Source organism: Gastrolobium bilobum, unplaced genomic scaffold (assembly GCF_033153095.1).
Source record: "Gastrolobium bilobum isolate Gb01-03AN ecotype WA unplaced genomic scaffold, APGP_CSIRO_Gbil_v1 utg10291, whole genome shotgun sequence".
Classification (NCBI taxonomy): Eukaryota; Viridiplantae; Streptophyta; class Magnoliopsida; order Fabales; family Fabaceae; genus Gastrolobium; species Gastrolobium bilobum.
In genome coordinates this window covers 157,200-164,390 of record NW_026895626.1, presented here as the reverse complement: position 1 = coordinate 164,390, position 7,191 = coordinate 157,200, and the positions used below count along the sequence as shown (strand labels likewise).

The window sequence follows — 7,191 nt, the reverse complement described above, 5'->3', positions numbered from 1 at the left end:
ATTACAAATTGACTCAAAGCTGATCTATGAATTATAGCAGCAATAATAATATGTACCTCTGCTTCCTTTCTTCATCTGGAGTCCAGAACTTATTCCACCAAGTTATAAAATGGATGACACTCACAAGTTGTAAAAGAAGAAAAATTCTGTATAAGCATGAACCACAATATATGCATGTAAGTAACAATCTGTAGGAAAGAATAATTAAGCAGATACCATACATTGATGGAGTCTCTATGAGAGAAGTTACTTATAAAACATTATTACATAGCAAAATTGGTGCATAAGACTCTACGACTTGCAAGGGTTGATTGTACGCAGTTACCCTATATTTTTGCAAAGAGATTTTTTTGGTCACAAGGAGCAACCTTACCATTGTTCCAAGGCTCCAATCAAACTTGAATAAAGCCTGGAAATATTATCTATAGCTTTCATGTCCTAAGATTAATAATATGCTTTTCAAATGGTACTTGAACAAGCTAACCAAGTTGAGAGGAAATTTGAAATACTAATTTTACACTACATATGTAAGTACACAGTTCAAGACTTGATAGTTGATACCATGTGTAGAAATACTTGAAAGAAAAGGGTATTTGAAATATTATTGAATTGCGTAAATAATCTGTACAAAGGGGTTTCTATTTATAGAGAATGAAAACCCTAATATTTGACCTAATACTTGACCTAATGGGATTGGCCCAATACAACAAATAATAATAATAAAATAACCAATATTTACAACACTCCCCCTCAAGCTGAGGAATAGATATTTATCATTCCCAGCTTGCTAGTAAGTTCTTGAAATCTGTTTGGAGGAAGTCCCTTTGTTAATAGATCAGCCAATTGACGCCCAGTGGGAATGTATGGAGTGGTAATCAACCCGCTATCAAGTTTCTCTTTGATGAAATGGCGGTCGACCTCAATATGTTTAGTCCGATCATGTTGAACCGGATTATGAGTTATACAAATAGCGGACTTATTATCACATAGCAGCTTCATAGGTCCCTCACATTTTATTTTGAGATCATCAAGTACAATTTTTAGCCACAGTAACTCACAAATGCCTTGAGCCATAGCTCGAAATTCAGCTTCTGCACTTGATCTGGCAACTGGCAACCACATCTTGTTTCTTACTTCTCCATGTCACTAAGTTACCACAGAGAAACATGCAATAACCAGTGGTAGATCGACGGTCAGTCATGGATCCAGTATAAACATGCATATGGTTGGGTTTTGTTCACTTTATTGATTCCTTATTCACATAGTGGTGGAAAACCATTGCTCTCAGCACTTAGCACCTTAGTTTTCATTATTTTTTGCTTCTGTGTGGTGCGTCTTGTCCTTGCTCCTTTCATTGAACACCATATTGTTGGGGCTTTTATTTATGGACTAATCTTACCTCATGGGAGGTTTGCTGAGTTGGTGATGGAAATGACAGATGATTTTGTTACTGGGGTTCTATCCCCTATCTACTTTGCTGGTTTTGGCTTAAAAATCAACTATTTAATGATTGTGACCCAGCCAAAATGGCATGTGATGTTGCTCATTATGCTGCTGTTATCCATCCCTAAAGTTCTAAGCTCCTTAATTACCACTTTCTTCTTTGGTATGTCTGCTCGAGATGGTATAGGCATTGGATTGCTTCTCAACACTAAGGGCATCATGGCATTGATCCTGCTAAGCGTTGCCTGGGACAGAAAAGTAAGTAATAATCAATTACCAACTTCATTTCATTCTCCTTTTTTTTTTGCAAATATGTAAACTGGTTTCTTTGTGAATTTAGTGCAGAAGCTTGCCACGGATAATGGAAAACTGTACCTGTCTTTGCAGGTCACTGGGGAGTTACTAGATAACTTGACAAGTTGGGATGTATTGCTAGCTGCATTACCTGTTGGTATAGTTAGTGGAGCACCAAAGGTAAATCTTGGCATCCTTCAAGGCTATAACCTAGGTGTTTGCAGTCTCTTTCTCCTCACTGATGTAGTTTCTGGTATAGATTGGCACTTCCCTTTCTGATATTACTTGTGCATACATAGGGATTGTTGAGAGAAAGGTGGGGTGGAAGGGGTTATCACTAAACATTCTTAGAACAACCACAACACTCTTTGTTGATTGTCACCAGCTTAAGATTGCAGTCTTGGTTTGACTATTTTTGTCCTAAATTGTTATCGTTATCTGTGCTGTACAACAGGTGAAAGCCATGGAGTTGATTGATCAGTTGGAAGTCACAAGACGTGGGCCATATAATGGGGTATTTGGATATCTCTTTTTCTGGTGATATGGACATTGCCCTTGCTCTGAGTACCATAGTTTTCCCAACTTATACTCGTTTTTACACAATGTACCCGTCTAAGGATGTGAACAAACGTAGACAATGGGTTGCCCATCTCCAGGCTGGAGCAGGAATCATGGCTGACAGTGATCCAGATGATGAGCAAAGAGAGTGTGAAAACAAAGTTGCAGACCTTGCCCCTGCCATTGATCTTGCAGAAGCCACATTCTTTTTTTAAATGATTTGCAAAATCTTTATCTCAGCACTAGATCTTGCTTTTGTAGACAAAGGATATTTAGTCAACTTTTGAAGGATGGTCCTTGTTTGATATGTGCAAAGAAAAATTTCAACCTCACGTACCTAAATTCATTTAGCATTATGATATTAAGCAGTTCAATTTCAAAAAAACATCATTTATTATGAGTTACTAAGGAGTTCCCATAAACTCACTTAGCCTGTTTCCAACTTTACGTTTTTACCAATTCGAACATGTTTCACTCTAAATTTTTCTGCGACCAAACCGATCGCAACCAACCCTTCTTCTCAGATTATATTTTTGTATTACTTAATTCCCTTTTTAACAAGCTATCATACGCTCAATTCGGAGCTCATTTTCTCCGGTTATCGCCGTTTGAAGTTGGATAAGCAATTAGCCCAAACAACCCCAAAAACAGCTCCAAACCACTCACATTGCTCGAATTACTGCACTCAATCCACTCAACCATTTGCTCTCAAATTTTTATCCTACAAACTAGACATCTAAAAATTAATTTTGATATATCACACGCTTAATTTGGCGGAGAAACGAAGCGGGAATTAATTTCCCAAATCCGGTCCAGAATCTGCCTCAGGTGCAGGGGCACATGGGCAGTCCGTGTTTCTCTATTTTTTTCAGGCCTAAGATCAACCCAGAATTTCCTCAAATTTTGACACAAGGTAGAGGACATCTCAACCTTCAAAATGGCGTATGGTACGTCCCTAGGGGACTTCTATGGAGGGAGATATGCTCTCCCGAAGTTTGCCTAAAATCTGCCAATTCTACAGAAAATTCGCCAGAGTTTCCTTTGTTTTTCCAATAATCCCAAACTTGTAAAAGATCATTTAAACCTCAAATGTACCTAATAAACACATGATAATACAGTAATAATCCAATGGGTGGCACACACAAGGACCAACAACGCCTTGGGGCACTTACAACCCAATCCAGTTTATAGTTATTAAACATAGAGTCCATATTAATCATTCTTAAGTAGTTGCAATCACTAACACCTTTTTCATGCATATTTCCATCATACATATTATCATAACCTAAAATAGGCCTAAGGCCCTTCCATCATAAATAGACATGCATCAATACTATTACAATATGGCTTTACAAATCACAACTTGAAACTAAAACTTCAAATTACATTCTTCTAAAATTACATCTTAATTTAAAAGACAACATAACCAAATACATCACTACTAGGCTTAGGCAAAATTGCATGAACAAGATGCTAATGAAGATACTAATTGTAACAGCCCGTTACGTACCGGTATTGTTAACATTAATTATGATATTAAGCGCAGTTACAATCACAGCAGTTCATTTAAAAAAACGAGAATAAATTTTTTTCCGACTATTACGCGAGCATTTAAATCCTAAAAAGCGTAATAATTAAAAGCTGTGACCGTAACCGTAAACTCTTGCGGAAGACTTATTTCAACTATTTTTATAACTTACATCATTTTTTATGAGTTACTAAGGAGTTCCCATAAACTCACTTAGCCTATTTCCAACTTTACATTTTTACCAATTCGAACATGTTTCACTCTAAATTTTTCTGCGACCAAACCGATCGCAACCAACCCTTCTTCTCAGATTATATTTTTGTATTACTTAATTCCCTTTTTAACAAGCTATCATACGCTCAATTCGGAGCTCATTTGCTCCGGTTATCGCCGTTTGAAGTTGGATAAGCAATTAGCCCAAACAACCCCAAAAACAGCTCCAAACCACTCACATTACTCGAATTACTGCACTCAATCCGCTCAACCATTTGCTCTCAAATTTTTATCCCACAAACTAGACATCTAAAACTTCATTTTGATATATCACACGCTTAATTTGGCGGAGAAACGAAGCAGGAATTAATTTCCCAAATCCGGTCCAGAATCTGCCTCAGGTGCAGGGGCACATGGGCAGTCCGTGTTTCTCTATTTTTTTCAGGCCGAAGATCAACCCAGAATTTCCTTAAATTTTGACACAAGGTAGAGGACATCTCAACCTTCAAAATGGCGTATGGCACGTCCCTAGGGGACTTCTATGGAGGGAGATATGCTCTCCCGAAGTTCGCCTAAAATCTGCCAATTCTACAGAAAATTCGCCAGAGTTTCCTTTGTTTTTCCAATAATCCCAAATTTGTAAAAGATCATTTAAACCTCAAATGTACCTAATAAACACATGATAATACAGTAATAATCCAATGGGTGGCACACACAAGGACCAACAACGCCTTGGGGCACTTACAACCCAATCCAGTTTATAGTTATTAAACATAGAGTCCATATTAATCATTCTTAAGTAGTTGCAATCACTAACACTTTTTTCATGCATATTTCCATCATACATATTATCATAACCTAAAATAGGCCTAAGGCCCTTCCATCATAATTAGACATGCATCAATACTATTATAATATGGCTTTACAAATTACAACTTGAAACTAAAACTTCAAATTACATTCTTCTAAAATTTCAACTTAATTTAAAAGACAACATAACCAAATACATCACTACTAGACTTAGGCAAAATGGCATGAACAAGATGCTAATGAAGCTACTAATAAATACAAATGACATGTTCATGCCCTAAGTCTAGCCTAGGCCACACGGCCAACAAAATGCAAAATATGAAGCGCTCCAGCGCTCACTCTGCGGGCCTCTTGCCCGAGGCTCCTGCTCCACTGCTACCTCCTGAAATAAATGCCCCGAGACGGGGTGAGATATACGAATATATCTCAGTAACCAAGAGGTTCTGGAGAAAACTCCACCCAATGGTTCACTTCGATGCATATCAATAGAATACAACAACCACTTTGAAAACGGGGTATAGCAAGGGATTTAGAGAATGGGGAATATAAAGAAAACAAAATACGACGATACGGGATGGTAACCCCAATTCCACGTACGCCCTCGGCATATATAAGCCTATGGGTATCATCCAAGGTGTGTTCACAGAAACCACAACCATGATGCCCAAACCAACCAAAACGCCAAAGACATTCCTAGTGTGCTCCTACCCGGATCACACACCATGACCGCAGTCAACTGGAACTCCCTCCTGGAGACCTATCCAGCGGAAGTCCGAAAATGCCCGAAGGCTAATAAAACTGTCTACTGGCCAGAGACTCGGTACCGCAGTACCCATAGCAATAATGCATGCATGCTTATGTGTTCTATACTATTCATACACACTTCCTACCGTTGCCATCAACTGGCATGGTGGAACAGAAAAGGGGAACAAGCCCCAGTACCAAGAGGTTACCTTAATTCGTGTTTCCACAAGCTCCGTAGCAGCTTATCCCTCAACTCGGTACACAGCGGAATGCCTACACAGAGGACATTCCCAATCACTCTCAGTTCAACCCATACATGTTAATTTATAATTACACATGCAATGAACCAATTTCTTACCTCAATCCACTTGGTCCCGGACCAAGGGCAATTCACTGATTCAAGATTCGGGATTCAGGTCGATGTACGGCAACCTATACAATAACGTACATCCATCAGTACTCGTCAAATAGTATCAAAACGCAAAAACACAAAAATCCTCCCCATCTTCCCTTGATGGTTCGGCCATTGTAGTGTAAATGTGAGATTTATTTTTCTAAATTTTCTTTCTCATTTTGTTACGTCTCATTAGGTTGTCAATAAGCCAATTCAAGTGCCGGTTCGTCATTTTCGCGTCGGATTACATCAGGAAGCGAAAACCGCAAAATCCCCCCTTTTTCCCTTGGAGGTTCGGCCATATAGGTGTTAATTGGGGATTTATTTTTCTAAATTTTCTTTCTCATTATAGTACCCATCCTTGGGTTGCCATAAGGCCATTTCAACTGTCGTTTCGCCGTTTTATGTCTTTTAAGCATCGTTTCGCTAAATATTTCGCTCTAGGTTCATTTATGCCAACTAAACCACTTATTATTTTTCCATTGATTCTAACACTTGCCAATCACAACACAACCCATCTAAGCACTATATAACTACACAAATCATCATCCAAATCATTTTTCATCATCAATTCACTCATTTTTCCTCAAAGGTTCGAATCTTGCCCTATGACATTCCAAAGAATTTCCATTCAATTTTAATCACTCCAACCTTCACACAACCTATCATATCATCATACCATCATGCCACAATTCATCAAACAAGTCTCAACACCAAAATTCACAAGTCCAAAATCATGATCATCAAATTTTTCTAAGTTAAATTCATCAATTTTCACCAATAAATTTCATCGCATTTCTAGCTTTAATACATCATTCTAACACATTATCATCTAATACACATTTTCAAATTGAGCTCTCTAACGTCACTATTCATCATATCAAAGTTTAGGTTTTCAAAATCAAATCATCACCATCAACCATTTAAAATGCAAGAACACTCACCCAAATGGAAGGTACAAGGCTCCTCCTAACTATACTCCACCATTGGAGCACTTGGAAGCTCCAAGAACACAAAATTCCTCACCAAAACCGCAGCTGTAAATGGCCAAGATCTCCTCACACACGCGATTTCAAGGCTCAAGAGTGGTACCAATGTGTTTAGGAGGTGTTTTCCAACAAGTTTCAAGACAAAAATCGTTGGATTCGGTGGAGATTTGACCAAGTTATGGAAGAAAGAAAGCTTGAGCAATTCTTGGCCATGGAGG

The 7,191-nt window shown here is 38.3% G+C and overlaps 1 long non-coding RNA gene and 1 pseudogene across 1 annotated transcript; one reads left to right on the top strand and one right to left on the bottom strand.

Moving 5' to 3' along the window:
* The first annotated feature begins 1,431 nt into the window (after positions 1-1,431).
* LOC133285166 (anthranilate synthase alpha subunit 2, chloroplastic-like) lies at positions 1,432-2,531 on the top strand (annotated as a pseudogene).
* Positions 2,532-4,961: 2,430 nt separating this feature from the next.
* On the bottom strand, positions 4,962-7,191 carry LOC133285176 (uncharacterized). Its single transcript, XR_009747978.1, has 4 exons — positions 6,929-7,191; positions 5,949-6,022; positions 5,800-5,863; positions 4,962-5,228 (listed from the first exon to the last, which is right to left on the bottom strand). It is a non-coding gene; the product is annotated as an uncharacterized LOC133285176 (long non-coding RNA).